The sequence below is a fragment of the Neofelis nebulosa genome, chromosome X (genome assembly GCF_028018385.1).
Source record: "Neofelis nebulosa isolate mNeoNeb1 chromosome X, mNeoNeb1.pri, whole genome shotgun sequence".
Classification (NCBI taxonomy): Eukaryota; Metazoa; Chordata; class Mammalia; order Carnivora; family Felidae; genus Neofelis; species Neofelis nebulosa.
The window spans coordinates 50,177,450-50,201,411 of NC_080800.1; positions in this window are offsets into that span (position 1 = coordinate 50,177,450).

Genomic DNA, 23,962 nt, shown 5'->3' on the forward strand with positions numbered 1-23,962 from the left:
GAGTGCAGAGTCTGAAACTCTGCAGCTCGATACCTTGGTGGAGCTCTGGTGGGAAGGGAGAATCCCCATTAGCAGAGAGCAAGGTCCAAGGGGACTTTGGGGCACATGGGGAGAGGCGGTTCCCCTGTTGGGAAAACATTTGGTAGAGGCAATGTGGCCTTCCCATAGGCAAAGTTACCAGCAGCCACTGGAGAACAACCACATTCACTGGTGCAGGAACAAGGGTGTTAATGAAGAAGCCTGGTGCCAGATGTGTGTTGTGATTTACCATGATCCCTGACACATAGCTACTACATGATCACGTGAACTTTTTCTGGGTGGGCTGGCACCCAGCCACAGACTCTGGGCATCATGGTCCCATGAATGTTCGTGGGGGCAGGCAGGCACTTGGTCTGCTCAGTGAGACCTTCCCCCGGAGGGTCAGAATGAGTCAAAGCCGCAGTCTGTCAGAAGTGAGGGGTTGAGAAACACAGCTGCATCTGAGATAAAACTCAGGAAGTAGATGCTCCCTGGCAGCCTGATGGCTTAATCACAGACAATGTAAAAGCAGGAAGTGGATGGAATCCAGAAACAAAAGAGGGTGTTTTATTGCCAGTCAGGAAGAGCACAGAGTTCTGATACTAGAGGCTGAGTTGCTAGGTGATGCCATTTTGACCCCTCCAGTGCATGTGCATACACGCCTTTATGTGCCACAAGAATCCACCCCAGTAAACTAAGTAACGCCATTTAGTGGACAATGGAGCTGTTACACTAAGCCCTACCCAACTGGGCCAACCTCGCTCTTCAGGAACAACACACATCTCTGTACTTGCTTCATTTACAGACTATAAAGGGCTTCATAGTTTGACTTCTAAGGGAAACCCATATAACTTCACAAGTCCATGTATTCAATTTTTTATTTTTATTATTTTTCTTATTCTTGAATACATAAAGAGAAAAATATATTTTATTTTCCATTTTCATTAAAAATAGTTTCTTTACTTTTTCTACTATATTTTTTGCTTTTTTGCACAATTTTTAATTCTATTTTACTTCCTTCATTTCATTTTATTCTATTTTATTGTATTCTTTTTTCACATTTACAAACGTTTTCCTTTTTTTTCTTTTTTTCCTTTTCTAGTCCCTCTCTTTTTTCCCTAATCAAGCTCCCTTCAAAAACCGACCAAAACACACCTAGGATCTAGCATCCTTTGTTTGATTTTTTTGTTTTTTTTTTAAATTTTTTAATTTTATTTTTTTACCTTAATAATTCATTTTCTTCCTTTAGCATGACAAAATGAATGAATTCACCCCAAAAGAAAGAACAGGAAGAAACGACAGCCAGGGACTTAACCAACACAGATAAGAACAAGATGTCCGAAACAGAAATTAGAATCAAGATAATAAGAATACTATCTGTGGTTGAAAATAGATTAGAATACCTTTCTGCATAGATAAAAGAAGCAAAAGTTAATCAGGATGAAATAAAAACATGTTATGAATGAGCTGCAATCTTGAAGGATGCCACAGAGGCAAGGATGGATGAAGCAGAAGAGCAAACCAGCAATATAGAGGACAAACTTATGGAGAACAATGAAGCAGGAAAAAAGAGAGACACTAAGGCAAAAGAGCATGATTTAAGAATTAGAGAAATCAGTGACTCATTAAAAAGAACATGAGAATCATAGAGTTCCCAGAAGGTGAAGAGTGAGAAAAAGGGGTAGAAGGTTTATGTGAGCAGATCACAGCAGAAAACTTTCCTAACCTTGGGAGAGACACAGACATTAAACTCTAGGAAACACAGAGGATTCCAATTAAAGTCAACAAAAATCGACCATCAACAAGGCATATCATAGACAAATTCGCAAAATACTCAGGCAAGGACAGAATCATGAAACATCAAGGGGAAAAAAAGCCCTTATCCTACAAGGGAAGATAGAAAAAGGTCACAGCAGACCTAGCCACAGAAACTTGGCAGGCAAGAATGGAGAGACAGGATATATTCAATGTACTGAATCATAAAAATATGCAGCCAAGAATTCTTCATCTAGTAAGGCTGTTATTCAGATAGGAGAGATTAAAAGTTTCCCAAACAACAATTCAAGGAGTACATGACCACTAAACCAGCCCTGCAAGAAATTTTAAGGGGAACACTCTGAGGGGAGAAAAGATGGGAAAAAAGAGACCAAAAGCAACAAATACTAAAAAGGACCAGAGAACACCATCAGAAACTCCAACTCTACAAGTAATATAATGGCAATAAATTCATATCTTTCAGTACTCACTCTAAACATCAATGGGCTAAATGCTCCAATCTAAAGACATAGGGAAACAGAATGGTAAGAAAACAAGTTCCATCTGTATGCTGTTTACAAGAGACCAACCTTAGACCTAAAGACACCTTCAGATTGAAAGTAAGGGGATGGAAACCATCTATCATGGTAATGGTCACCAAAAGAAAGCAATGGTCACCCATACTTTTATCAGACAATCTAGACTTTAAAATAAAGATTGTAATAAGAGATGACTAAGGGCATTAAATCATAATTAAGGGGTCTATCCATCAATAATATCTAACAATTGTAAACATTTATGCTCCAAATGTGATAGCACCCAAATATATAAATCAATTAATCACAAACAAAATGAAACTCATTGATAATAATACCATAACACTAGGGGACTTCACACCCCACTTACAGCAAGGGACATACCATCTAAACAGAAAATCAACAAGGAAACAATGGCTTTGAAGGACACACGACCTGATGAACTTAACAGATATATTCAGAACATTCCATCTTAAAGCAGCAGAATATACATTCTTCCCCAGTGCACATGGAACGTTCTCCAGAAGAGATCACATAATGGGACACAAATAAGGCCTCAACAAATACAAAAAGATCGAGATAATACTGTGCATATTTTCAGACCACACGCTATGAAACTGGAAATCAAACACAAGAAAAAATGTGTAAAGATAACAAATACTTGGAGACTAAAGACCATCCTACCAAAGAATGAATGGGCTAACCAAGAAGTTAAAGAGGAAATTAAAAAGTACATGGAAGACAATGAAAATGATAATACCAAAGCCTCAAACCTCTGGGACTCAGCAAAGGCGGACAGAGGATGTAAGTATATAACAATTCAGGCCTTCCAAAAGAAGGCAGAAAGGTCTCAGATACACAACCTAACCGTATGCCTTAAAGAGCTGGAAAAAGAACAGCAAATAAAACCCCAAACTAGCAGAAGACAGGAAATAATAAAGATTAGAGCAGAAATCAATGCTGTTGAACCCCAAAAAAACAGAAGAGATCAACGAAAACAGAGGCATGTTCTTTGAAAGAATTAAGAAATTGATAACGCCTAGCCAGTTTGTTCAAAAAGAAAAAGGAAAGGGCCCAAATAAATAAAATCCAGAGAGAGAACGAGGAGAGATCACAATTAACACAGCAGAAATACAAACAATAGGGGCGACTGGGTGGCTCAGTCAGTTAAGCAGCCAACTTTGGCTCAGGTCATGTTCTCGTGGTCTGTGAGTTTGAGCCCCATGTCAGGCTTTGTCCTCACATCTCAAAGCCTGGAGCCTGCTTTGGATTCTGTGTCTCCCTCTGTCTCTCTCCCCTCCCCCAATCTCTCTCTCTCTCTCTCTCTCTCTCTCTCTCTAAAAAATAGACATTAAAAAATTAAAAAACAAGAAATAAAAACAATAATAAGAGAATATTATGAGCAATTATATGCCAATACAATGGGCAAACTGGAAGAAATGGCAAACTCCTAGAAACATATAAACTACCAAAACTGAAACAGGAAGAAATGAAAGCTTAGCAGACCAAGAATCATAAAGAAATTGAATTAGCAATCAAAAATATCCAAAGAAACAAGAGTCCAGGGTCAGATGGCTTTCCAAGGGAATTCTACAAAACATTTAAAGAAGGGTTAACACCTATTTTCTTGAATCTGTTCCAAAAAATAAGAAGAGAATGAAAACTTCCAAACTAATTCTGTGAAGCCAGCATTACCTTGATTCCAAAACCAGAGAAGACACCATTAAAAAGGAGAACTACAGACGAATTTCCCTGAAGAGCATGGCTGCAAAAATCCACAACAAGATACTAGCCGACCAATCTAACAATACATTAAAGAAGTTATTCGCCACGATCAAGTAGGATTTCTAACCTGTGACAGAGGACTGGTTCAATATCCGGAAAACAATTAACGAGATTCATCACATCAATAAAAGAAAGGACAAAAACATGATCCTTGCAGAGAAAGCAGTTGATAAAATACAGAATCCTTTATTGAAAATAACACTGAAGAAAGTAGAGATAGAAGAATCATACCTCAAATTCATAAAAGCCATATATGAAAGGCCAACTGCTAATATCATCTTCAATGGGGAAAAACTGAGAGCTTTCCCCCTAAGGTCAAGAACAAGACAGCGATATCCACTCTCACTGGTATTACTCAACATAGTATTGGAAGTCTTAGTCTCAGCAACCAGACAACACAAAGAAATAAAAGGCATCTAAATCAGCTATGAGGAGGTCAAACTTAAGCTCTTCCAGATGACAGTATACTCTATATGGAAAAGCCAAAAGATTCCACCAAAAAACTGCTAAAATTGATTCATGAATTCAACAAAGTGGCAGGATATAAAAATCAATGCATAGAAATCGGTTGCATTCCTATACACCACTAATGAAGCAACATAAAGAGAAATCAAGGAATTGATCCCATATACTATTGCATCAAAAAAACACAAAATACCTAGGAATAAATCTAACCAAAGGGGTGAAAATTCTATACACGGAAAACTCTAGAAAGCTTATGAAAGAAATTGAAGAAGACACAAACAATTGGAAAAATATTCCATGCTCCTGGATAAAAAGAACACATATTGTTAAAATGTCAATACTATCCAAAGCAATCTACATATCCAATGCCATACCTATCAAAATAATACCAGCATTCTTCACAGAGCTAGGACAAACAATACTAAAATTTGAATGGAAGCAGAAGAGACCCTGATGAATAGACAAAGAAATGTTGAAAAAGAAAAACTTAAGCAGGAGATATGACAATACAGACTTCAAGCTTTATTACAAAGCTGTAATCATAAAGACACTATGGTACTGGCACCAATACAGACACTCAGATCAATGGAACATAATAGAAAACCCAGAAATGGACCCACAAATGTATGGCCAACTAATCTTTGACAAATAAGGATAAGGAATAAAGACAGTCTCTTCAGCAAATGGTGCTGGGAAAACTGGACAGCGACATGCAGAAAAAAAATGAACCCGGACCACTGTCTTACACCATACACAAAAATAAAGTCAAAATGGATGAAAGACCTAAATGTAAGACATGAAGTCATCAAAATCCTCGAGGAGAAAGCAGGCAAAAAACGTCTTTGACCTCGGCTGCAGCAATTTCTTACTCAACACGTGTCCGGAGTCAAGGGAAACAAGCAAAAGTAAACTATTGGGACCTCATCAGAATAAAAAGTTTCTGCACGTGAAAGAAACAAACAGCAAAACTAAAAGACAACTGACAGAATGGGAGGATATATTTGCCATTGACAAATCACATAATGGGTTAGTATCCAAAAACTATAAAGAACTTCTCAAACTCAATATTCATAAAACAAATAATCCAGTGAAGAAATGAGCAAAAGACATGAATAGACACTTCTCCCAAGAAGACATCCAGATGGGCAAACGACACATGAAAAAAATGCTCAACATCACCCATCATCAGGGAAATACAAATCAAAACCACAATGAGATATCACTCCATACTTGTCAGAATGGCTAACATGAACAATTCAGGCAAAGACAGATGTTGGAGAAGATGCGGAGGCAGAGGATGTCTTTTGCACTGTTGGTGGGAATGCAAACTGGGCAGCCACTCTGGGAAATAGTATGGAGGTTCCTCAAAAAATTAAGAATTGAACTACCCTACAACCCACCAATTGCACTACTAGGTATTTACCCAAGGGATACAGTTAGGCTGTTTCAAAGGGGCACATGCACTCTAAGTTTATACCAGTGCTATTGACAATAGCCAAAGTATGGAAAGAGCCCAAATGTCCATCGATGGATGAATGGATAACGAAGATTTGGTATATATATATATATATATATATATATATATATATATATATTTGGTATGTATACACACACACACAATGGAGTATTATGAAGCAATTGAAAAATGCAATCTTGTCATTTGCAACTACATGGATGGAATTAGAGGCTATTATGCAAAGCAAAATTAGAGAAAGTCAAATATCATATGACTTCACTCATATGACGACTTTAAGATACAAAACAGGTAAACATAAAGGAAGGGAAGCAAAAAAAACATAAAAACACGGAGGGGGACAAAAACATAAGAGACCCTTAAATATAGAGAAAAAACAGAGGGTTGCTGGGGGGGTTGTGGGAGGGGTGATGGGCTAAATGGGTAAGGGGCATTAAGGACTCTACTTCTGAAATCACTGTTGCACTATATGCTAACTTGAATGTAACTTAAAAATATAAATTATAAATTAATTTTAATTCATTTCAAAATAATAAAATAAAATTGAAATGAAATGAAATGAAATGAAATGAAATGAAATGAAATGAAATGAAATGAAATAAAAAGTCTCCTGTAGACAACATGTAGACAGGTCTTCCTTTTTATCCATTCTGACAAACTATGTCTTTTGATTGCAGCATTTAGTCCACTTATATTCAGAGTAATTACTGATACACATGTATTTAGTGCCATTTTATTACTTGTTTTGTCATTTTTGTGGAGATATTTTCTGTTCCCTTCTAGTTTTTGTCCCTTTTCTTCTTTCTTCATACTCAAAGTGTCCCCTTTAATATTTCTTGTAAGACTGGTTTAAATCTCATGAACCACTTTAGTTTTTGTTTGTCTGGGAAACTCTTTGTCTCTCCTTCTATTCTGAATTATAGCTTCCTGGAGAAAGTATTCTTGGCTGCATATTTTTTCCATTCAGCTCGTGGAATATATCATCTCACTCCCTTTGGTCTTGCCACACTTCTCTGAAGAGATCTGCTGATAACATTATTTGTGTTCCCTTTTAAGTTGAGGATTTGTTCTGTCTGGCTACTTTTAATATTCTTTTCTTAACTACTGTATTTTCCCAGTTTAATTACAATATGTCCTGGTGTTGCCCTGCTTTTGTTGATTTTTATATGAATATAATTTACTGTCAAATTTGCTTACATAAAACTCCAAATTCTCATCCCAACAAGTGCCCTTCTCAATGCCCGTCACCCATTTTCCCTCTCCCTTACCCCCCATCCACCCTTAGTTTGTTCTCCGCTTTGAAGAGTCTCTTGTGGTTTGTCTCCCTTCTTCTGTGTTTGTAACTAATTTCCCTTCCCTTCTTCCATCGTCTTCTGTTCAGTTTCTCAAGGTCCACACATGAAGGAAGACATATGATATCTGTCCTTCTCTGACTGACTTATTTCAGCACAATACCTTCCAGTTCCATCCATGTTGCTGCAAATGGCATGATTTCATTCTTTCTCATTGCCAAGTAGTATTCCATTGAATATATAAACCCACATCTTCTTTATCCATTCATCAGTTGATGGACATTTAGGCTCTCTCCATAATTTGGCTCGTATTGAAAGTGCTGCTATAAACATTGTAGTACATGTGCCCCTATGCATCAGCATTCCCGCATCCCCTGGGTAAATTCCTAGTAGTGCTATTGATGGGTCATAGAGAGTAGCTCTATTTTTAAGTTTTTGAGGAACCTCCACATTGTTTTCCAGAGCGGATACACCAGTTTGCATTCCCACCAACAGTGCAAGAGGGTTCCCGTTTCTCCACATCCTCGCCAACGTCTGTTGTTTCCTGAATTGTTCATTTTAGCCTCTCTGACTGGTGTGAGGTGGTAACTCAGTGTAGCTTTAATTTGTATTTTCCTGATGAGGAGTGACATTGAGCATCTTTTCACGTGTCTGTTGGCCATCTGGATGTCTTCTTTAGAAAAGTGTCTATTCATGTCTTCTGCCCATTTCTTCACAAGATTATTTGTTTTTCAGGTGTGGAATTTGGTGAGTTCTTTATAGATTTTGGATCCTAGCCCTTTATCCAATATGTCATTTGCAAATATCTTTTCCAATTCCATTGGTTGCCTTTTAGTTTTGTTGATTTTGTCCTTCGTATTGCAGAAAGTTTTTATCTTGATGAGGTCCCAATAGTTCATTTTTGCTTTTAATTCCCTTGCCTTTGGAGATGGGTCGAAACTATATGGGTTGATTATTCCAGAGAGAGAGAGAGAGAGAGAGAGAGAGAGAGAGAGAGAGAGAGAGAAAAGAAGGAGGTGTAGAACTGTATCAAAAAAATAGATTAAAAATGTCTGTTTCAACAAAACAATAACCAGAGTAACCCGCCTAGAGGAGGAAAGAGAAAATGAGAAATGGAAGAGAGGATATCTCTATAACAAGAATTGTCCTAGAATTAATCCAGGCAATGCAGCAGTGCTAGTCTGGAGGAGGGGTCCGTCTGGTTCCACAGTGTCTATCCCTCTCTACTAGATATGCAGTCACCAGGACAGAGAGGTTTGGTTTGGTGTAGGCCGGTCCCGCCTCCACTGTAGGCCCTGCAGAACAATCCCTGAGGCCCTGCCTTTGTGGTGGTGGGGAGAAATGGCAACCCTGTAGTCTCTTCTCCATGAACCAGTGTCCCAAATCACTCCTTTGGAGCCATGATCACTGTGCTGCAGGCTCAGAGGAGACTCCTCTGCCCCCACGCTTGGCTGGGATTTAAACTTCCACTCTGTGCACCCAGGTACTGGGGAAGTGCCTCTCCATGCCGTCTGATATGTAGTCCCAGCTGGTTTTGTCCTGTGCACAGCACTTCAGGGGAGGAAACCAGTTTTTCCTGCTGTGGACTGTACCCATGACCTACCACAGAACCTGGAGGTGGCTCCCCTCCCTACCAGGTCTGCGAACAAGGCAGTCAGCCCCATTCTGAAGAAAGCCCTGCAGTTAGAGATGGGATCTCTCTCCATCCCAGTCCAAAGTTTTTTTTCTTTTCCAGATACAGTCCTATGCTTCCCCAGCTGCTCTTTCTCTTCCCTTTGTCTTTCAGCAGAAGAAGATCCCTCCCCTCCATGCCTACACTGCCCGCTTTACCTCCCCCAGTTTGCAATCACCCACCTATGGCCTGTCAGGTTGTCCTGATTTCTCCCTGGTAGACTCAGTCTCTTTTTGTCCCAGACTCTTGGGGGTCAAATCTTTGGGTTCAGCCCTTCTTTATTTGAAAGATGTGGGAAGTACGGATCCCCCTACTACTCTATGTTGGCCCCTCACAAAAGCTCCTGTCTCACTTTTAGGTCTTTCATTCATTTTTAGTTTATTTTTGTGTATTGTGTAAAAAAGTGGTCCAATTTCATGTTGCTGTCCATTCTCGAATCACCATTTGCTAAAGATACTGTCTTTTTTCCATTAGATACCCTTTCTTGTTGTCAAAGATTAGTTGGTCATACATTTGTGGGTCCAATTCTGGGTTCTTTTTTCTACTCCATTGGTCTATGTATATGTTTTTGTGCTAACACTATACTTTCTTGATGATTACAGCTATGTAATACAGCTTGAAGTCCGGGATTGTCATACTCCTGCTTTGGTTTTCTTTTTCAATATTGCTTTGGATATTTGGGGTCTTTTGTGGTTCATACAAATTTTAGGATTGTTTGTTCTAACTTTGAGAAGAAAGCCAGTGCAATTTTGATTGGGATTGCATTGAATGTGTAGATTGCTTTGGGTAGTATTCACATTTTAACAATATTTATTCTTCCAATCCATGAGCATGGAATGTTTTTCCCTTTCTGTGTGTCTTCAATTTCCTTCATAAGCTTTCTATACTTTTCAGCATACAAATTTTAAATCTTTGGTTAGGTTTATTCCTAGGTATTTCATGGTTCTTGATGCATTTGTAAATGGCATTGATTTCTTGATTTTTATTTCTGTTGCTTCATTATTGGTGTATAGAAATGCAACTGATTTCTGTACATTGATTTTGTATCCTGCAACTCTGTTGGATACATGTATCAGTTGTAGCAGCTTTTTGGTGGAATCTTTCAGGTTTTCTATATAGAGGATCATGTCATCCGCAAAAAGTGGATGTTTGACTTCTTTCCCAACTAGGATGCTTCTTATTTCATTTTGTTCTCTGATTACTGATGTTAAGAATTCCAAAATTATGTTAAACGACAGTGGTGAGAGTGGACATCCCTGTAGTGTTCCTGACCAGAAGGGGAAAGCTGTCAGTTTTTCCCCACTGAGGATGATACTAGCTGTGGGTTTTTCATATATGGCTTTTATGATGTTTAAATTCTTTCCTTCTATCCTAACTTTCTTGAGGGTTTTTATTAAGAATTGATGCTGTATTTTGTCAAATTCTTTTTCTGCATCTATCAACGGGATCGTATGGTTCTTATCCATTCTTTTATTAATGTGATGTATCACACTGATTGATTTGTGAATATTGAACCAGCCCTGCAGCCCAGGAATGAATCCCATGTGATCATGGTGAATAATTGTTTTTATATGCTGTTGAATTCGATTTGCTGGTATCTTGTTGAGAATTCTGCATCCATGTTCACTGGGGATTTTGGCCTATAATTATCCATTTTTGTGGGGTCACTGTCTGGTTTTGGAATGAAGGTAAGGCTGGATTCATAGAATGAGTCTGGAAGCTTTCCTTCCGTTTCTATTTTTTGGAACAGCTTGAGAAGGATAGGTAATAACTCTGCTTTAAACATCTGGTAGAATTCCCCTAGGAAGCCATCTGGCTCAGGACTCTTATTTGTTAGGAGATTTTTGATAATTGATTCAATTGCTTCACTTGTCATGAGTCTGTTCGAATTTTCTAGTTTTTCCCATTTGAGTTTTGGTAGTGTTTGGATATCTAGCAATTTGTCTATCTTTCAGGCTGTCCTGTCTGATTGCATATAATTTTTCATAGTATTCCCTGATAATTTTTTTGTATTTCTGAGGGTTTTTTTGTGATATGTCCAATTTCTTTCAAGATTTTATCTATTTGGGTCCTCTCTCTTTTCTTTTTGAGAAATCTGGCTAGGGATTTATCTTTTTTTCTTCAAAAAATAGCTTTTAGTTACATTGATCTGTTCTATGTGGGTTTTTTTTGGATTCTATATTGTTTATTTCTGCTCTAATCTTTATTATTTCTCTTCTTCTGCTGGCTTTGGGGCTTCTTTGCTGTTGTGCTTCTAGTTCCTTTAGGTGTGCTGTTAGATTTTGTACTTGGGATTTTTCTTGTTTCTTGAGATAGGTCTGGATTGCAATGTATTTTCATCTTAGGACTGCCCTTGCTGCATCCCATTGTGTTTGGACTGTCATGTTTTCATTTTCATTTGCTTCCACATATTTTTTTTAAATTTCTTCTTTAATTGCCTGGTTGACCCATTCATTCTTCAGTAGGTTGTTCTTTAACCTCCATGCATTTGGAGGCTTTCCAAATGTTTTCTTGTGGTTGATTTCAAGTTTCATAGCATTGTGATCTGAAAGTGTGCATGGCATGATCTTAATTCTTTTGTATTTTTTGAGGGCTGTTTTGTGACCCAGTGTGTGATCTATCTTGGAGAATGTTCCATGTGCACTCGAGAAGAATGTGTATTCTGATACTTTTGGATGAAAATTTCAGAATATATCTGTCAAGTAAATCTGGTCCAATGTATCATTCAAGGCCATTGTTACTTTATTTTCTGACTAGATCATCTATCCATTGCTGTAAGTTCAATATTAAAGTCCCCTGCAATTACCGTATTTTTATCAATAATATTGCTTATATTTCTGATTAATTGATTTATATATTTTGGTTCTCCCAAATTGGTGTATAAACATTTATAGTTTTTAGCTCTTCTTGATGGATATAGCCCATAATTATGATATAATGTCCTTCTTCATCTCTTGTTACAACCTTAATTTAAAATCTACTTTGTCTGATATAAGTATGGCTACTCCAGCTTCCTTTTGACTTCCAGTAGCATGAGAGATGGTTCTCCATTCCCTCACTTTCAATCTGAAGGTGTCCTCAGATCAAAAATGGGTCTTTTGTAAACAGCAAATAGACGGATAGTGCTTTCATTATCCATTCTGATACTCTGTGTCTTTTGATTGGAGTGTTTAGTTCATTTAGATTCCAAGTTATTATTGAAAGATATGGATTTATTGTCTTTGTGTTACTTTTAGGTTTCATGCTTGGTGATGTCTCTGGAACTTTGTAGTCTTTGCAGTATTCCACTCACAGATGCCCCCTTAGGATCTCTTGTAGTGGTGGTTTAGTGGTCATGAACTCCCTCAGTTTTTTGTTTTTTGTTTGTTTGTTTTTGTTTTGTTTTTGTTTTTTGGTCTGGGAAAGCCTTTGTCTCTCCTTCTATTCTGAAGAAAAGCCTTGCTGGATAAAGGGGTTTTGGTTGCATATTTTTTTCTATTCAGCACATTAAATATTTCCTGCAGCTGTCTTCTGGACTGCCAAGTTTCAATAGACAGGACTGCTACTACCGTTATGTGTCTACCTTTGTTGGTTAAGTCCCATTTGTCCCTAGCTGCTTTCAGAATTCTCTCTTTATCTTTGTATTTTGCCAGTTTCACTATAATATGTCCTAGAGAAAACCAGTCCCTATTATATCTGAAAAGAGTTATCTGTGCCTCCTGGATTTGTATGTCTGCTTCCTTCCCCAGATGGGGAAGTTCTCTGCTATAATTTGTTTAAGTAAACCTTCTGCCCCTTTCTGTCTCTTCTTCTTCTTATGGAACTCCTATAATATGGATATTACTATGTTACATTGAATCAGTTAGTTCTATAATTCTCCCCTTGTGGTCTAGTATTTTTTTGTCTCTCTTTTTCTCAGGTTCATCATTTTCCATAATTTTATCTTCTATTTCACTTATTCTCCCATCTGCCTCTTCCATCCTCACTGTCACCCCATCTAGTTCATTTTTCACCTCATTTACAGCATTTTTAAAGTCATCATGACTATTTTTTAGTCCCTTGATCTCTGCAGCAATACATTCTCTGCTGTCTTCTATGCCTTTTTCAAGCACAGTGATTAATCTTACGACTATTATTCTAAATTATTGTTGAGTTTTATTTTTTATATCTGTTTTGAGCAGTTTTTTAACTGTCATTGTTTCATGGAATTTCTTTTGAGGAAAATTCTTCTGTTTCATTATTTTGGCTAGTTTCCGGTTCCTTATATGTTTTAAAAGCTTGTTATGTGTCTTGCACTTGCAAGCACTACTATTAAAGAGTGATCTACACTGTTCAGGACCTTGCCCTTTGGGAGGTATCTTTGGAGTCTGTTACGTGCTCTCTGTTGTCATCACTCTGGTTTCTGTATCTCCCGAGTCGTCATGGTGGTTTGGACCCTCCGCCAAGTGTGCTTTGATTTGTTCATTGAAGTAAACCTGGAAAAAAAAATTAAAAATGAGGGGTGGTGTTGGTTGAAGAAGCCTATTCCATGCAAAGAGAGAAATGACAGGGGTGGGGAAAAATATAGAAAATAAAATTGACCAAGCAGAGAAACTATATGGCTTAATCCTGGGAGAGAGGAATATAAAGAAGAAGGAGATACAGAACATATGTAAAGAGAATAGACTATGTCTGCTTAAACAAACCAACAACCAGAATAGCTAGACTAGAGAGTGAAGAAAGTGAGACTGAGAAGTTCCACCTGACCACAGGGATGTGGGGTTTGGTGTAAGTTAAGCAGCCAGTGTCAATGCTTCCCTGCTTCCTGTAGTTGACTCTGTGTTTGTGCTGAGAGGTGGGACCATGAAATGTTGTCAGCTAGATCCTTTGTTATTGGAAAGTTGACTCTTATCATGGTTGCCTATCGAGGACACACTCTAATAATCTCCCCACTATGTGACACAGCCACTCCCAGATTTCTGGTTTCATGGTGTCTTCCCCTGCATTGTTTGCCTGCCTTCTATCCAGGAACAGAGCAGTTTTCTCTGTGCTCTACCACATCCAAGCCTGTCGACCTCTAAAACTCCATGCTTTAAGCCTTATTGTTTGCAAAAACTCATAAAATTTAGTCCCTCTATTTTTGCAAGCCAGTGGCTTTGGGGAAATGTTATGCTTGTGTGTCCCCCTATGTGTTCCTCTTCCTCACCCTTCTCTGCCACCAAAGCTCCCTCCCCTCTGCAGCACAAGGCATCCATTTCCCCTAAACCCAGTTTCCAATTTTCCTACCTTCTTCGAGGTGGCCTCTTCTCTCCTTTAATGATGTAGTTTATTCTTTCATTCTTCAGGTCTATTTCTGGGGTATTTAGGATGATTTGATAGTAATCTCAAACTCATTTGAGATTACTCATTTGATGAGTAATGAACTCAAATGAACTCATTTGATAGTTGAGTTCATGAGACAAGTGGGCCTAGAGTCCTCCTACTCTGCTGACATCTTCCTCTCCCTTGTTTAGATTTATTTTAACTGATGATTATAAAACTGGACAAAGTTGAGTTCACCATGTTATAATTTATGTTACTAGGTTTATTCCTTGCAATATCTAGAGTATAGATATATTTCTTTGCATAATTAGGCAGGACATTAGCACAGTAACACCTTTCAAGATGATACATCACAAATGAAACCCTCAGAACAAGATCATCTTGAGTTTTGTTTTGTTTTACTTTGTTATACTTCCTGAAAATCTGTCATAAAAATAATTTTTAGTTGTGGGCACTTGAAAGTTAATGTGCTTTTTAGTCTTCTGAAATTACCTACAAATATTTGTATGTGTTTGTTCATATAAGAATATGTGCATTTTATAGAGAGATTTTTCACACCTCTCATCAGATTCACTTGGGATCCATGACCCATAAATGATTAAGATCAACTGTGCAGAATACTTATATTTCTGATTACTGCAACTGCTGAGGTTAAGCAACCATGACAGTTAAAAAAAAAAAAACAACCTGAACTCAGAGTTTGATTCTATGCCCAACAATTCCACACATAACTTTATCACTTCCAGTCATATCTAAGGTTATTTCCACCATAATTTTGATTAGTGGCATGGTGGGGTTTTTTTCCTTATACCTACTGGTATAACAAACATTTTTTTTAATTTTTTTAATGTTTATTTACCTTTGAGAGAAAGAGTGAGAGACAGAGGCATGAGCAGAGGAGGGGCAGAGAGAGAGAGAGGGAGACACAGAATCTGAAGCAGGCTCCAGACTCCGAGCTGTCAACACAGGGCCAGATGCGGGGCTCAAACTCACAGACTGCAAGATCATGACCTGAGCTGAAGTCGGATGCTCAACCGACTGAGCCACCCAGGCACCCCTGGTATAACAAACATTTTTAGCAAAAGGGAAATCACTTACTGATAACAAGATTTAAAACTAAGAAGCTAAGGACATTATATATTCTACAGTATACTGAACTTGTCATTTAGGAAGGAGCAAGAATGAGGAATATGAGAGAAACATTTTTATAATGATATAATGAAATAGACATGGGCAAATTGGTTAAGGCTTTCCTTCTCCTAGTGTGAGAACATGCAAACCATTGTATTCTTCAAGTGTGCTGCATAAGTTTAGTGGATAGATACATTCCTTTTGGGTTTTGGTGAGGGAACAGAAGGATAAGAAGGAAATAAGGATGGAAATATCTCTAGGTTGATAAGCCTGGAACAAAGCCATGCATTTTCCAAATCTGATAAAAAGGCTTTGTTCGGTCACTTAATCGGTGTCCCTCTTTGAGACTTTTTTTTGTCATGGAGGAAGTAAAAAAAAAAAAACAGAGGGGAGTTTAAAGCTTAAAAGTGAGAGATTTTTAGTTACATACTGTCATCCTACTCCTCTCTCTCTTAGAAAAATAGCCCTAAGACTAGAGTGACAAAACCCAATTACAACATCATACCTGCCCTTTTCTATGGTTGCAGCTGTTCTGAGCACCATAACATTCTGGTTACCAAATTAGCAAATATAACATATGCCTAACAGTTTGTATTAGAATTGGCTTTCTCATATGAGATTTTGTTTGCATTTTCCAACTCTGAAGCCTTCAACCTGTTGGCCTCTGTAGCAACCAAGGTTGAGGGCAAATGAAAACTACATGGAAACCATCTGAGGAAATAATATTATACTTAAACTTCATGAATTTTGACCATCTAATGAAGAATTTGTATAATCCAGAACCAGGCTGGAATAAATTTAATTGCCATAATACACATGTTAGAAGTTATCTAAGCAAATTCATGCTATAAACAATTCTTCAAGAGTAGGTATTTAACAAACAATGGAGAGGACACATTTATCAAACTTTTAGCAGCCGCCATCTAGAAAAACAATTAGTGCACTGGTTATAAATTCTTATATATCAGATCCCAATGTCTTTATAAGCCAACTCTTTGTTATCCAGTTTGGTTATTGAATTTCCTTCAAAAGATTACCTTTCCATCTCTTTAAATATCAGATTTGTCATGATTTCAAACTGCGTTTTTTTCCTCTGTTAAAATTAGGAAATTGCGACTATTTCAAGCAATCAAAAAGTCTATTTTAGTTTGTTAGAAAAGTAATTGTAAAAGCTTCTCTACCACTTTTCCTGGAATCCATACAACAATTATTATAAGCATACTCCTGAATGACCCCATGCTTTTCATACAGACTAAGAGCAATACTCCATCAGGAGTATTGACAAAGATAAAGTAATGGCTGAAATCTTTTTCAAAAACTTCAGTGCCTCTACTCATTATAATTATCCTTAGTCTTTAGTGGCCAGGTGTTCAGGCCTTGAAAAAAGGCTTAGACAGGGATGTCATAAAGCATACTCAGCAGGGTCTCAGCTTCTAGCAGGGAGCATGTTGCCAGGCTGGCTAATAACTATAATTTAACCCTTGAATCATCCTCCTGATTTGGACATTAAGGAGGATTCAAGATAAAATGTCTTAGGTCCCAAGAAAACTTTGATGTTTCCAATTAAGTTAAATGAAAAAATAGGGTCATGAATACCACGGAGTGGCACTGACACTTCTAGTCTAATAACAACCATGTGCATAACATACATTAAATCCTTTGTTCTGACAAATCAAAACCATTCCTTAGATTATTCTACATTTTCCCAGGATTGATTTTTCTCTCTTATTGCTAAATTACCTTAGTTGGGCGTATTTCATATCTTTCCTTTAGTAATACCCCTAAATTTAAAAAGCTGAACACTCTTGCTTAGTGTCGGGTGTAAGAGAGATCCAAAGCTGTTAAACAGGTTAAACTTGTTTAACTTTTCAGTTCATTGGGACATATGATGGGTAGCAGGCTATGATGACAATTCAAATGACTATCCCTTTTTTCAGGCAATAAACATACCAAAAGAGAGAAAAAGGTAAAAATTTGTTTGAAAAAGAATGTGAGAAACAAGACACTAAAAAACCTAAAATATTCTGGGGCACCTGGGTTGCTCAGTCCGTTAAGCATCCGACTTCAGCTCAGGTCATGATCTCACAGTTTCTAAGTCCGAGCCCCGCACCACAGAGCCTGGAGCCTGCTTTGTATTCTGTGTCTCCCTCTCTCTTTCTGCCACTCCCCCACTCATGCTCTGTCTCTCTCTCTCTCTCTCTGTTCTCAAAAACAAACACTAAAAATTTTTTTAAAAAACTAAAATATTCTATTAATGTACAGAAAGCTTTTGTGTTTGTCATAGTAAGATGCAACCCATTTAAAAGAGACTAAGATACAAAAATTTAAAATACCAAAATAATAGAACAAATAATTTTATGATGATTTCTCTGGGGTGACATTGAGCAATTACTAATAATTTGACAGAGAAAAAGCTAACTATTTGGAAGAAAAAACAACTCTTGAAATATTCAAAAAAAATTTTTCTAGGTATTATCATTCAGACATATGACATTATCTATTATTTCCTAACTCCAACTATGTGTGAGGATCTATGTGGTGTATTTTACATCTACTATCTCACATTTCAAAAGCAACCGTGGACTCCTATTATGGCTTTTTTAATAAGTGAGGAAACTATGGGTTATAGAAATCAAGTAATTTTGCCAAAGTCACATTGCTAAAGTAGAAACATATTGAAAATGCCAGTCCACAGGGACAGTTAAGATGGCAGAAGAGTAGGGAGACCCAGAGCTTGTCTCATCCTTCAAACACAGCTAGATAGTTATCAAATCATTCTGAACACCCCCAAAAAATGAATTGGAGGTCTGAAAGAACAAAAACTGCAAGTATAAAAGTAAAAAAGTGGCCAAATTCTGGAAGTTGGGAGGTGCAGAATGTTGACATGGGGAAGAAAAAGCTACAGGTACAGTAGCAAGGAGGGATTCCTGCTTATAAGAGACTACCACAAAATAGTATAAGCAGTGGCATGCAAAACCTGAACTTCTAGAAGTCTGATACAGTGGGCAATGTGCCTGGCTTAAAGGTGCACAGGTGGCCGAGTAGGGAGGAATCTCATGAGTGATACCATTGTGTCTGAGAATTCCCTGGATCACAAGAAAGACACGTGGTGCCAACATGCTCTGCTGTTTCCAGGAATAGGAGCAAGTTACTGGGACTGAGGATAGAAAGAAAGGGTGCCAGCTATCTGCTGTTTTGACATAAACTGAACTACTGCACAGTCATGTGACCACTTTCCTTGCAGAGGCCAGCAAAACTGCGGCAAGACCCTCTCCCAGAGAAACAAAGTGTTCTGTAGCTGGGAATCTCTAAAGTTTGCTTTTTTGAAATTCAGTAATGCACCTAAAATAAAAAGGCTTAGATGCATGCAGAGTGAATGCAGGACTCTGATGGAAACTGGGACATAAGAAGGGTGATTGAATACTCTTCTATGAGGGTTCCCTGAAGAGTAGCAGGTGTGATTTTTCACCTCAAGTGCTAGAGATTGGGAAGTTGCCATATTCACCCTGCCCTTCAACACTGAAAATCTTCAGGGGAGCAAAACGATGCCACCTAGTGGAAACTGGAGATGCTTATGCCAGGCCCCGCACCCCTGCACCATGGAAGTGCATTTCTATTGAAATAAGTCATCCTGAGAACCACCATAGTAGTCCCATAAACCAGAAGACCAGCACAACCAACTTGCCTATAACAAATCTACTGATCACAGAGTGATACAAAAGCTTCAGGTCTAGGGGAAATAAGATCTAGCTACCTGTTTAACTTTATTATTTATTTTCTAATAGTTTTCATTTATTATATTTTAATTACTTTTTATTACAATCATTGTTTTTTTTTAATTTTTAGTTATATATGTGTGTGTGTATATATATATATATATTGTTTGCTTAATTTAATTTAATTTTTATTTTTGGATCTAAGTTGTTTTATCAAGCAGACCAAAACACACCCATGATCTAGTTTCTTGTTTTTGTTTGTTGTTTTTCCTTTCTTGTTTTCTTTTCTGGACAAAATAACAAGTCAGGGAAATTCACCCAGAAGAAAAAAACAGGAAGTAGAAACCATGGCAAAGGATGTAATCAATATAGATGTAAGTTACATGTCTTAGCTAGAATTTAAAACAATTATAGGAGGAGCCAACATGGCCGAACAGCATGGAAGTTTTTTGTGTTTCTCGCATCCATGAAATACAGCCAGACCAACACTAAACCATCCTGCACACGTACAAAACTGAGTGGAAGATTAACACAACAATCTGCACAACCTGAATCACAGAATTCATCAGGTACGCAGCACAAAGAAGTGAGCTTGGGGAGCGGGAAGGCACAGGAAGGGAGTTGCTTTTGTGAGCAGAGAGAGGACGTAGACTGGGGGGGGTGGGACAAAATATGGGAAAAGCAGCCTTCCAAAAAAGCAGCTGGAGAGAAAGTGGAAAATTGGAAACAGCTGCAGGGAATAAACTAAAAAGGGAGAAAGGAGAAAGGACAGGGTTTAAATTCCATTAAGACTGTAAACAAGGGGAGTGCAAAGGCTGCAACGCCACAGCTCGATACCTGGAGGTGCTCTGGTGGGAAGGGCGAATCCCCAGGAACAGAGTGGTGTCCAAGAGGATCTCAGGCCACATGGGGAAAAGCGGTTCCACTGCTGGAAGGACATTTGGTAGAGACTGCTGAAGCCACATGGTCCCAGCAGACCCCAGAAAATGGCCACATTCTCTGGTGCTGGAACATCATTAAGGGTGAAACCTGGTGCCACATGTGTGTTGTAATTTTCCATAATCCCTGAAATCCTGCTGCTACACCATCTCACGAAGTTTTTCTGGTGCAGGCTGGCACCTGGCCATAGTCTTGGAGCACCAGCAACAGCAGGGTCTAACAAGCCTTCCTGGGTACAGCCAGCATTTGGCCATTGTTCATTTGGCCATTGCTCGGTGAGACCATTCCCCAGAGGGGCGGAAAAGGTCAAAGCCTCAGTCCTTCAGAAGTAAGGGGCTGGGAAAAACAGCCACATCTGAGACAAAACTCGGGAGAGAGGTACTGCCTAGGACCTGGTCACAGAGAGTGAAAAAGTGGGGAGGGGACAAAAGCTGAAGACAGAGGAAGGGTGCACGATTGCTGATCTGGGTGAACAGACTGGGTAGCTGGGTGGCACCATTTTCACCACTCCCATGCATGCACATACGTACCAAGGAGCGCCACAACACTCCACCTCAGTAGGCTAGCAGGGCCATCCACTGGAGAGTGGAACCATTACACTGAGCCCCACCCAACTGGGCCAACCTTCAAGAATACAAGTCTCACCACCAGCTTAGTTTATGGACTATAAAGCACTACATAGACTGACTTCTAGGGGAAAACGAAGTAATTTCAGTCCTACTTCAGTCTGTTAGCAGATCCATCTATTCATTTTTTTTCTTTTCTCTTTCACACTTCTTTTTCTTCAATACAGAAAGAGAAAAATTTATTTTTAATTTCAATTTTTATTAAAAATATTTTTCTTTAATTTATATAACTATATTTTTTACTTTTGTGTATTTTTTTCAAATTCTATTTTACTTCCATCATTTTATTTTAGTCTATTTCATTGTATTTACCTTTTCAAATTTTCAAACGATTTCTTTTTTCCTTTATCTTTTTATCTCTTTTTCGTTTCTTTTCTTTTTCTTCAACGCAGAAAAACTTCATTTTTACCTTCAATTTCTATTTAAATATTTTTCTTTAATTTTTTACTATATTTTTAGCTTTTATGCAATTTTTTTCAAATTCTATTTACTTCTATCATTTTATTTTAGTCTCCTACAGTGTATTCCCTTTTTCAATTTTCAAACGATTTCCTTGTTTCCTTTTTATTCTTATTTCTTTTTTCTCTTTTTTGTTTTTCTTTTTCTTGAATATATAAAAAGAAAGAAATTCTTTTTTGTTTTTAATTTTTAATAAAAATATTTTTATTTAATTTTTTCTACTATATTCTTTACTTCTGTGTATATTTTTTTCAAATTATATTTAAACTCAACCATCTCATTTGAATCTAATTCAGTGTATTCATTTTTTCCAATTCTCAAATGATTTACTTTTTTTTCTGTCCCCCCTTTTTTTCTCTAATCTGTCAAACCACTTTCAACACCCATAACAAAACACACCTAGGATCTAGCATCATTTATTTGATTTTTGTGTGTGTGTTTTTAATTTTTTATTTTAATATTTTCTAAAATTTAATTTCTTCTTAATTTTAATTTTTCTACCTCATTGATTCCTTTTCTCCCTTCAAAATGACAAAACAAAGAAATTCCCCCCAATATAAAGAGCATGAAGAAACGACAGCCAGGGACTTAACCAACACAGATACGAGCAAGATGTCTGAACAAGAATTTAGAGTCACGATAATAAGAATACTAGATGGAGTCGAAAATAGATTAGAATCCCTTTCTGAAGAGATAAAAGAAGAGAAAAAATAGCCAGCATGAAATCAAAAATGTTATAACTGAGCTGCAATCACGGATGGATGCAGCAGTGGCAAGGACGGACCAGGCAGAACAGAGAATCAGCGATATAGAGGACAAACTTATGGAGAATAATGAAGCAGAAAAAAGAGGGAGATTAAGGCAAAAGAGCATGATTTAAGAATTAGAGAAATCAGTGACATTAAAAAGGAATAACATCGGAGTCATAGGGGTCCCAGAAGAGGAAGAGAGAGAAATAAGGGTAGAAGGGTTATGTGAGCAAATCATAGGGGAAAACTTTCCTAACCTGGGGAAAGACACAGACATCAAAATCCAGGAAGCACAGAGGACCCCCATTAGTTTCAACAAAAACCATCAACAAGGCATATCAGAGTCAAATTCACAAAATACTCAGGCAAGGAGGGAATCATGGAAGCAGCAAGGTAAAAAAAAGTCTGTAACCTACAAGGGAAGACAGACCAGATTTGCAGCAGACTTATCCACAGAAACTTGGCAGGCCAGAAGTTTGTGGTGGGATATATTCAGTGTGCTGAATCAGAAAAATATTCAGCCAAGAATTCTTTATCCACCAAGGCTGCAATTCAAAATAGAAGGGAAGATAAAAAGTTTCCCAAACAAAAATTAAAGGAGTTTGTGACCACTAAACCAGCCCTGCAAGAAATTTTAAGGGGGACTCTCTGAGGGGAGAAAAGATGAAAATATATGTATACACACGCACACACACACACACACACACACATATATATATCAAAAGTAACAAAGAGTAGAAAGGACCAGAGAACACCACCAGAAACTCCAACTCTACAAGCATCATAATGGCAATAAATTCATATCTTTCAGTACTCACTCTAAACGTCAATGCACTCAATGCTCCAATCAAAAGACATAGGGTAACAGAATGGGTAAGAAAACAAGATCCTTCTATATGCTGTTTACATGAGACCCACTTTAGACCTAAAGACACCTTCATATTGAAAATAAGGGGATGGAGAACCATCTATCATGCTAATGGTCACCAAAGGAAGCTGGAGTAGCCATACTTATATCAGACAATCTAGACTTTAAAATAAAGACTGTATCAAGTGATACAGAAGGAAATTATATTGTAATCCAGGGGTCTATCCACCAAGAATACCTAACAATTGTAAAGATTTATGTGCCAAATGTGGTAGCACCTAAATATATAGATCAATTAATCACAAACATAAACAAGCTCATCAATAGTAATACCATAGTAGTAGGAGACTTCAACACCTCACTCACAGCAATGGACAGATCATCTAATCAAAACATCAACAAAGAAACAATGGCTTTGAATGACACACTGGACCAGATGGACTTCACAGATATATTCAGAACATTTCATCCTAAAGCAGCAGAATATACATTCTTCTCCAGTGCACATGGAACGATCTCCAGAATAGACCATATACTGAGACACAAATCAACCCTAAGTAAGTACAAAAAGAATGAGATCATACCGTGCATATTTTCAGACCACAATGCTATGAAACTTGAAAGCAACTGCAAGAAAATTTTGGAAATGTAACAAATACTTGGAGACAGAAGAACATCCTATTAAAGAATGAATGGGTTAACCAAGCAGTTAAAGAGGAAATTAAAAAAATATATGGAAGTCAATGAAAATGATAACACCACAACCCAAAACCTCTGGGATGCAGCAAAGGTGGTCATAAAAGGAAAGTATATAGCAATCCAGGCCTTCCTAAAGGAGGAAGAAAGATCTCAGATACACAACCTAACCTTACGCTTTAAGGAGCTGGAGAAAGAACAGCAAATAAAACCCAAAACCAGCAGAAGACAGGAAATAATAAAGATTAGAGCAGAAATTAATGCTATAGAAACCAAAGAAACAGTAGAACAGATAAATGAAACCAGAAGGTGGTTCTTTGAAAGAATTAACAAAATTGATAAACCACTAGCCAGTTTGATCAAGAAGAAAAAGGAAAGGACCCAAATAAGTAAAATGAAGAATGAAAGAGGAGAGATCACAAGCAACACAGCAGAAAAAAATAATAAGAGAATATTATGAGCAATTATATGCCAATAAAATGGGTAATCTGGAAGAAACGG